This window comes from Salmo salar, chromosome ssa04, assembly GCF_905237065.1.
Source record: "Salmo salar chromosome ssa04, Ssal_v3.1, whole genome shotgun sequence".
NCBI lineage: Eukaryota > Metazoa > Chordata > Actinopteri > Salmoniformes > Salmonidae > Salmo > Salmo salar.
In genome coordinates, this window is record NC_059445.1 from 18,276,850 (window position 1) to 18,284,511 (window position 7,662).

Genomic DNA, 7,662 nt, shown 5'->3' on the forward strand with positions numbered 1-7,662 from the left:
TCTGTTTAAATCAATAATCCATGTCTGATCCCTGCACAGGCTCAGGAGCCTGGGTGGGTGGCACACTTTCCATCACCAATAACCCTTGTAAATCTTCACTGTGAATTCCTAAAGACCCAGATACTTTTTCTATCGTAGTCACAATGAGTTCCTTTCTACTTGAGCCGTACAATTTATCACAGTTGCAATGAAAGCCCCAAAATCCACTTTCTTTACATACAGCATGTTCGGTTCTCTTGGTTGACAAATAGGCCTATTGACTATGGGCATTGGTGCATCAACTACAATTTCTTCAACTTCATTTGCTCACTCAATTATTTTGATTGCCTCCGCATAGGAGCTCTGATGTACCGCCCTAACTTTTGCCACCTCAACCTCCTTCACCCTTACAGGGCACTCCACGAACTCTGGGCCATGATCCCAACCACAATTGCAAAAAGGCCATTCTTCACCCCGATCTGTATACTCCACCCATTTGAAACATGGCCAAATCCTTTACAATTTTTACACTGTAATGTTTTGGAGACAAAAGCTCTTACTGCGTAACTCATATACCCCAGCTTCACATGCGTAGGGAGGTGCTCATCATCAAAAAACTATAGAACCGACTAACTTTCTTCCACTCTTCCTTCCACCATGCAGGTCAAGCGACGGGCATTAACCACACCTGCGATTCCAGTTGCAAGGTTTTCATCCTTACCTTCCATTGACACCCCGGAGACACCCTACTCCGGAGTTCAAAGCACGATACTTCGGGTGACTCGATTCTTGTGAGACCCACTGCCTTCTTCCTCTGTTCCACAGACACAAAATGAATTAAGCCCACTCCTGGTCACTCTGGTCTAACTTTTCCCAACATACGAATCACCCTCTTCGAGACCCCAAACGGATATCCCAGTTAAACATCATCATCAAAAAAATCTCATCCCAACAAGAAACGAATCCTTGTTGGATATATTATCATCCCCTTCAATTATTGACACTTTTTAATTTTTCATTCCATTCTTCGACACTACTGTTCAGAGTCCATTCCTCTTCTCCAACTCCACTCAATGTGCTTTTCATTTCACTTCTGCCATCACCGACGGTTACCTCTGTTTACTTCTTGTTTGGGATTGGGTTCTTCTTCTTCTATGATATAATGGCGGTCCGCAAACAAACATTAGCTCCACATTTCTAAATCCTCCTACCTAACTAAGTAATTCTAAGAAAATTAAAAAGAGTCCTACTAAAAAAAGAGCCCTTTTCTTCAGAGGGCATATAAATGCAGACCCTTGGTCTGAGTCCCATCTCTTCTGCCACACATCTATCAAAATGGCTTTGATCTTACATTTGGCCTCTCCTCTACTCAGTGGAACATTAATATCAATTATATCTTGTTTCAAAGCTCTTTTGGCTATCTGGTCTACAATTTCATTCCCTTCCACAACCGAATGGGCTGGGACCCAGCAGAATCTCACTACTATAACTAGGCTCTCAATTCTTCATAATAATATGAATGCCTCCAATAGTAGGTCACTCCTATTCAATTTGCCAGATGATAAACTATTCAATACAGACAGGGAATCTGTTCATACTATAATTCTGACAGGTTGTACATCCTCCACAGTTCAACTGAGTATATGGAAAGTTCATCTGTTAGTCTTCTACATTACTGCACATCAAATTCAGGAACGCAAACACGTGCTCCTGTGCGCCTACTATCTGGGTCCATCTGTGAAAAGCGGTAACAATTCATAAAAACGTATGTAATTGTCAACCAGTTTCCCTATATCACTGACTTCTGACCAAACTTTTATTTTCTCTACCGAGGTTAGATCAACAACAGGATCTGGGAGTATCCACAGAGGAACATCCCCTATCACCACAGAAGGGCCAACCTCCAACTCCCTCAGACCACTCTCATCAGCAAGCTTTCCAACTGTCCAACCAAAACCACTGCCTTGTCTACTAGTATATTCCCAACAGTAATCTAGAACAGTAGCAGTGGGATTGTCAACCTCACAGCCTTTCAGCCTAACGTGCTTCTACACCTGCATTGCTTGCTGTTTGGGGTTTTAGGCTGGGTTTCTGTACAGCACTTTGAGATATCAGCTGATGTAAGAAGGGCTATATAAATACATTTGATTTAATTAACCCAATAAGCTAATGACAATTTTTTTACACTGTATATCCAAAGGCATCTCACCTCCCTCCACTAATAAGGCACATACATATGTTGATTTAAATGCACAGTGGTAAACCATGGGGTGTTGGGTTGAGCGTGCAGAGATTGACACAGAGACGCTTTAGTCCGCAAAAACAACTTTACTAATACAGAAAATAAACATAACAAAGAAAATCACTGAAGTTTTGCTAGGTCCTTCTTCTCTCCTTTCACTTGATGTGTCAGTCTCTCCCTGTTCTCTCTCATGGTGTGTCACCGTGCTCCTTTTATTTGGCCTCCACGGCTGGTTGGCACTTTCCTCTAATTACCTCCACTTAGAGTTGTCCGTGTCGGGGTGCCCAGCTCCCGTATTCCCAGCAGAGGGGGCCAACGTCGCCTCACGTACCTCCCCTCTATTACCATCCCCCCGGGGTAGACCTCCTGGGATACCACAGCCTCTGAAGCCAAGTCTTCGCCGCTGTTCCATAAACTATACACCCGTAATCAATTGTTGTCCGGATCAGAGCTCTATAAATATCCATAAACAATTATCTGTCAGCACCCCATTCATAATCAGAGACCGAGCGCATAACATTCCCCACCTTCTAACACTTTGTTTCAACATTTATGACATATGATATTTCCATGTATATCGCTCATTGAACCATAGACCCAAATATTTGAACTTAGAAACCCTCCCCATAGGCTGTCCATACAGAAACAACTGTATGTTATCAGCAACTTTCTTCTTAGAGAAGAGCATACAGCAAGACTTTCACCACTAACAATTTAAATCCTCAGTCAATTGACCATCTTTCAAAATCCACTATAGCTTGTTGAATAGATTTGGTCACGAGAGACATTCCTTGCCCCCTTCCAAATAGCTCTATCATCAGCATATACAGCAGATAAGCCCCAATACCACTACTTACATTAAAAAACACATTCTTAATCATAATATTGAACAAAATAGGACTGATAGAACTGCCTTGAGGAATGCCATTGTCAACTCCACAGGCATCAGATAAAATGTATCCTATTTTAACTCAAAAAGAGTGATTAAATAAGAACACCAAAACTCAGTTGTATGATCTCCCAGAAATACCAAGTATGTCCATCTTAATCACAGAGTCATATGCCTTTTCAATGTCAAAAAAGACAGTAGCCATTTCTTCATGACCAGAGTTTTTTCAACTTCATTGCTCACCTTTACTAATGCAGCCAAAGTAGATCTACCTTTATGGAATCCACTATACCATTGACTCAATAAACCTCTATGTTCCAGTAAATATGACAATCATCTTTTCCATCAGTTTACACAACTTAGAGATCAATGCTATTGGTCTGTAACTATCAGCGCATGAAGGGTCCTTACCAGGCTTTACAAAAGTTAATATTACTGCACGTTTCCAACCAGATGGTATAACCCCCTCACTCAAAATTGTATGAAATAATCCCAGCAGAACATGTATGACCTCATCAGGTAGATGCTTAAACATTCCATAGCACAACTGATCATGACCTGGGGCTGTATATCCAGAGCCTATTAAGGCTGAACGCATCTCATGTGTGGTAAAAACTGCATCCAAAGAAGAGTCAACAGTATCCCTTTTCTTATACACATTAACATGAGCATTTAAAATCTCCCACCTGTGTTGCTTATATACTTCATCCAAAGTAACCCCACTAGGTACCCTAGAAAATGTCTTGCCAAACAAGTCAGCTTTGTCTTTATCAGTTACAGCCATTTTTTGACCCACAACCAAAACTGTGGACTTGCTTCTTCCTGTCATCTTCTTTAACATAGACCATACATCCCCCAGCTCGGTAACCCTGTCTCTTGTAGAGCAGAACTGTCTCCATGCATTTCTCTTGACAGATTTAATGACCCTACGTACTAAAGCTTTCTTCCTTTGGAAACCAAATAGATTCTCAGGAGTCATATTCCTACACAACACTCTGTAAGCCCTATTTCTTTCTCGAATACCCACAGTGCACTCTTCAGTCCACCAAGGAATCACCTTCCTTTTCTCATCCACTTCACTCACTGGCACATGCAGTGCCTTCGGAAAGTATTCAGACCCCTTGACTTTTTCCACATTTTGTTACATTACAGCCTTATTCTAAAATTGATTAAATAAAACAAACCCTCAATCTACAGACAATACCCCTTAATGACAAAGCGAAAACACGTTTTTTTACATTTTTGCTAATTATTACAAATAAAAACAGAAATACCTTGTTTACATAAGTATTCAGACCCTTTGCTATGAGACTCGAAATTGAGCTCAGGTGCATCCTGTTTCCATTGTTCACTCTTGACATGTTTCAACAACTTGATTGGAGTCCACCTGTGGTAAATTCAATTGATTGGACGTGATTTGGAAAGGCACACACCTGTATATATAAGGTCCCACAGTTGACATTGCATGTCAGAGAAAAAACCAAGCCATGTGGTCAAAGGAATTGTCCGTAGAGCTCCAAGACAGGATTGTGTCGAGGTACAGATCTGGGGAAGGGTACCAATAAATGTCTGCAGCATTGAAGGTCCCCAAGAACACAGTGGTCTCCATCATTCTTAAATGGAAGAAGTTGGGAACCACCAAGACTCTTCCTAAAGCTGGCCGCCCAGCCAAACTGAGCAATCGGGGGAGAAGGGCCTTGGTCAGGGAGGTGACCAAGAACCCAATGGTTACTCTGACAGAGCTTTAGAGTTCCTCTGCGGAGATGGGAGAACCTTCCAGAAGGGCAAACATCACTAAAACACTCCCCCAATCAGGCCTTTGTGGTAGAGTGGCCAGACGGAAGCCACTCCTCAGTAAAAGGCACATGACAGCCTGCTTGGAGTTTGCCAAAAGGCACCTAAAGAGTCTCAGACCATGAGAAACAAGATTCTCTGGTCTGATGAAACCAAGATTGAACTCTTTGGCCTGAATGCCAAGCATCACGTCTGGAGGAAACCTGGCACCATCCCTACGGTGAAGCATGGTGGTGGCGGCATCATACTGTGGGGATATTTTTCAGCGGCAGGGACTGGGAGACTAGTCAGGATCGATGAAAAGATGAACGGAGCAAAGTACAGAGAGATCGTTGATTAAAACCTGCTCTAGAGCTGGGGCGCAGGTTCACCTTCCAACAGGACAACGACCCGAAGCACACAGCCAAGATAACTCAGGAGTGGCTTTGGGACAAGTCTCTGAATGACCCTGAGAGGCCCGGACTTGAACCCGATCGAACATCTCTGAAAATAGATGTGCAGCAAAGCTCCCTATCCAACCTGACAGAGATTGAGAGGATCTGCAGAGAAGAATGGGAGAAACTCCCCAAATACAGGTGTGCCAAGCTTGTAGCGTCATACCCAAGAAGACTCGATGCTGTAATTGCTGCCAAAGGTGCTTCAACAAAGTACTGAGTAAAGGGTCTGAACGCTTATGTAAATTAAACATTTGTAAAAACCTGTTTTTGCTTTGTCATTATGGGGTATTGTGTATAGATTGATGAGGGGGAAAAATGATTTAATCAATTTTAGAATAAGGCTGAAATGCAACAAAATGTGGAAAAGTTAAGGGGTCTGAATACTTTCCAAAGGCACTGTATACATTTGTAACACTCAAAATCAGAGAGGTCACAGAGGCAGCACATACATCAACCGGCCTCTCCAAAGACAACTCTCCAACAGACTTTAAGCAATGATCACCAAACTTTTCCCAGTCTGCTTTATGAAAGCCCCATCTTCTGAATGGTGCTCTATCTGGAATAGGAACATCACAGTTCATGGTACACCATATCAGGAACAAATCATGGTACACCAAATCACTTCCAACAGTAGAATCATACATTCCATTCACACATAGATGCAATAGAGTTAGAAGCCAGTGTGAGGTCCAGGCAGGATGTAACCCCTCTAACAACATCAACTCTTGTACCACATCCATCGTTAAGACATGCTAATGCTCTTGTTTCCATCATATCTTCCACAATAGTGCCATTAGAATCTGTATGTGTGCTTCCCCATAAACTGCTATGTGTATTAAAGTCACCGTACCATATCTCTCTAGAACTCAATTCTCCTGATATTTCATCAAACATCGCTACAGATGGTTGACGACAAGGGTTGTACATTTTTTTTAACTTAAAGATCAAACCTGATGTGATATGTGTTCAAGAAATGTGGCTTAGACCACATCTTGTTTTTATTATTCCTGGTTATTGTTAAATCAGATCTGACAGATCAATTGGCTGTGTTACGTTCATAAGGGAATGTCTATCGTAAAATACCTGTCCCATCTGAATATGAATGTGTGATGGTGGAAATCTACAGTGCAGGTAGTACTGTTAAATCAATTACATATATCTTAAAATCCAGACCATTAGAAAAAAGGTTTCTAGCATTCCACTGAAGGATGACAAAAACCATAACTCTAATTATCATCATACTGAGACATTCCATCATTAGTATTAGGAGTCAACATATCAACAATCATGGCGACATTAAATCAAATCAAAGCAAATTGTATTGGTCACATGCGCCGAATACAACAGGTGTAGACCTACAGTGAAATGCTTAATTACGAGCCCCTAACCAACAATGCAGTTTAAAGAAATACAGATAAGAATAAGAAATAAAAGTAACAAGTAATTAAGAGCAGCAGTAAAATAACAATAGCGAGACTATATACAGGGGGGTACCGGTACAGAGTCATTGTGCGGGGGCACCGGTTAGTTGAGGTAGTATGTACATGTAGGTAGAATTATTAAAGTGACTATGCATAGATGATAACAACAGAGTAGCAGTGGTGTAAAAGAGGGGGAGAGTGGGGGGCCTGGCATTGCAAATAGTCTGGGTAGCCATTTGATTAGATGTTCAGGAGTCTTATGGCTTGGGGGTAGAAGCTGTTTAGAAGCCTCTTGGACCTAGACTTGGCGCTCCGGTACTGCTTGCCATGCGGGAGCAGAGAGAACAGTCTATGACCAGGGTGGCTGGAGACTTTGCCAATTTTTAGGGCCTTCCTCTGACACCGCCTGGTATAGAGGTCCTGGATGGCAGGAAACTTGGCCCCAGTGATGTACTGGGCCGTTCGCACTACCCTCTATAGTGCCTTGCGGTCAGAGGCAGAGCAGTTGCCATACCGGGCAGTGCTGCAACCAGTCAGGATGCTTTTGATGGTGCAGCTGTAGAACCTTTTGAGGATCTGAGGACCCATGCAAAATCTTTTCAGTCTCAAGGGGGGAATAGGTTTTGTCATGACCTCTTGACGACTGCCTTGGTGTGCTTGGACCATGTTAGTTTGTTGGTGATGTGGACAACAAGGAACTTGAAGCTCTCAACCTGCTCCACTGCAGCCATGTCGATGAGAATGGGGGCGTGCTCTGTCCTCTTTTTCCTGTACTCCACAATCATCTCCTTTGTCTTGATCACGTTGAGGGAGAGGTTGTTGTCCTGGCACCACACGGCCAGGTCTCTGAACTCCTCCCTATAGGCTGTCTCGTCGTTGTCAGTGATCAGGCCTAGCATT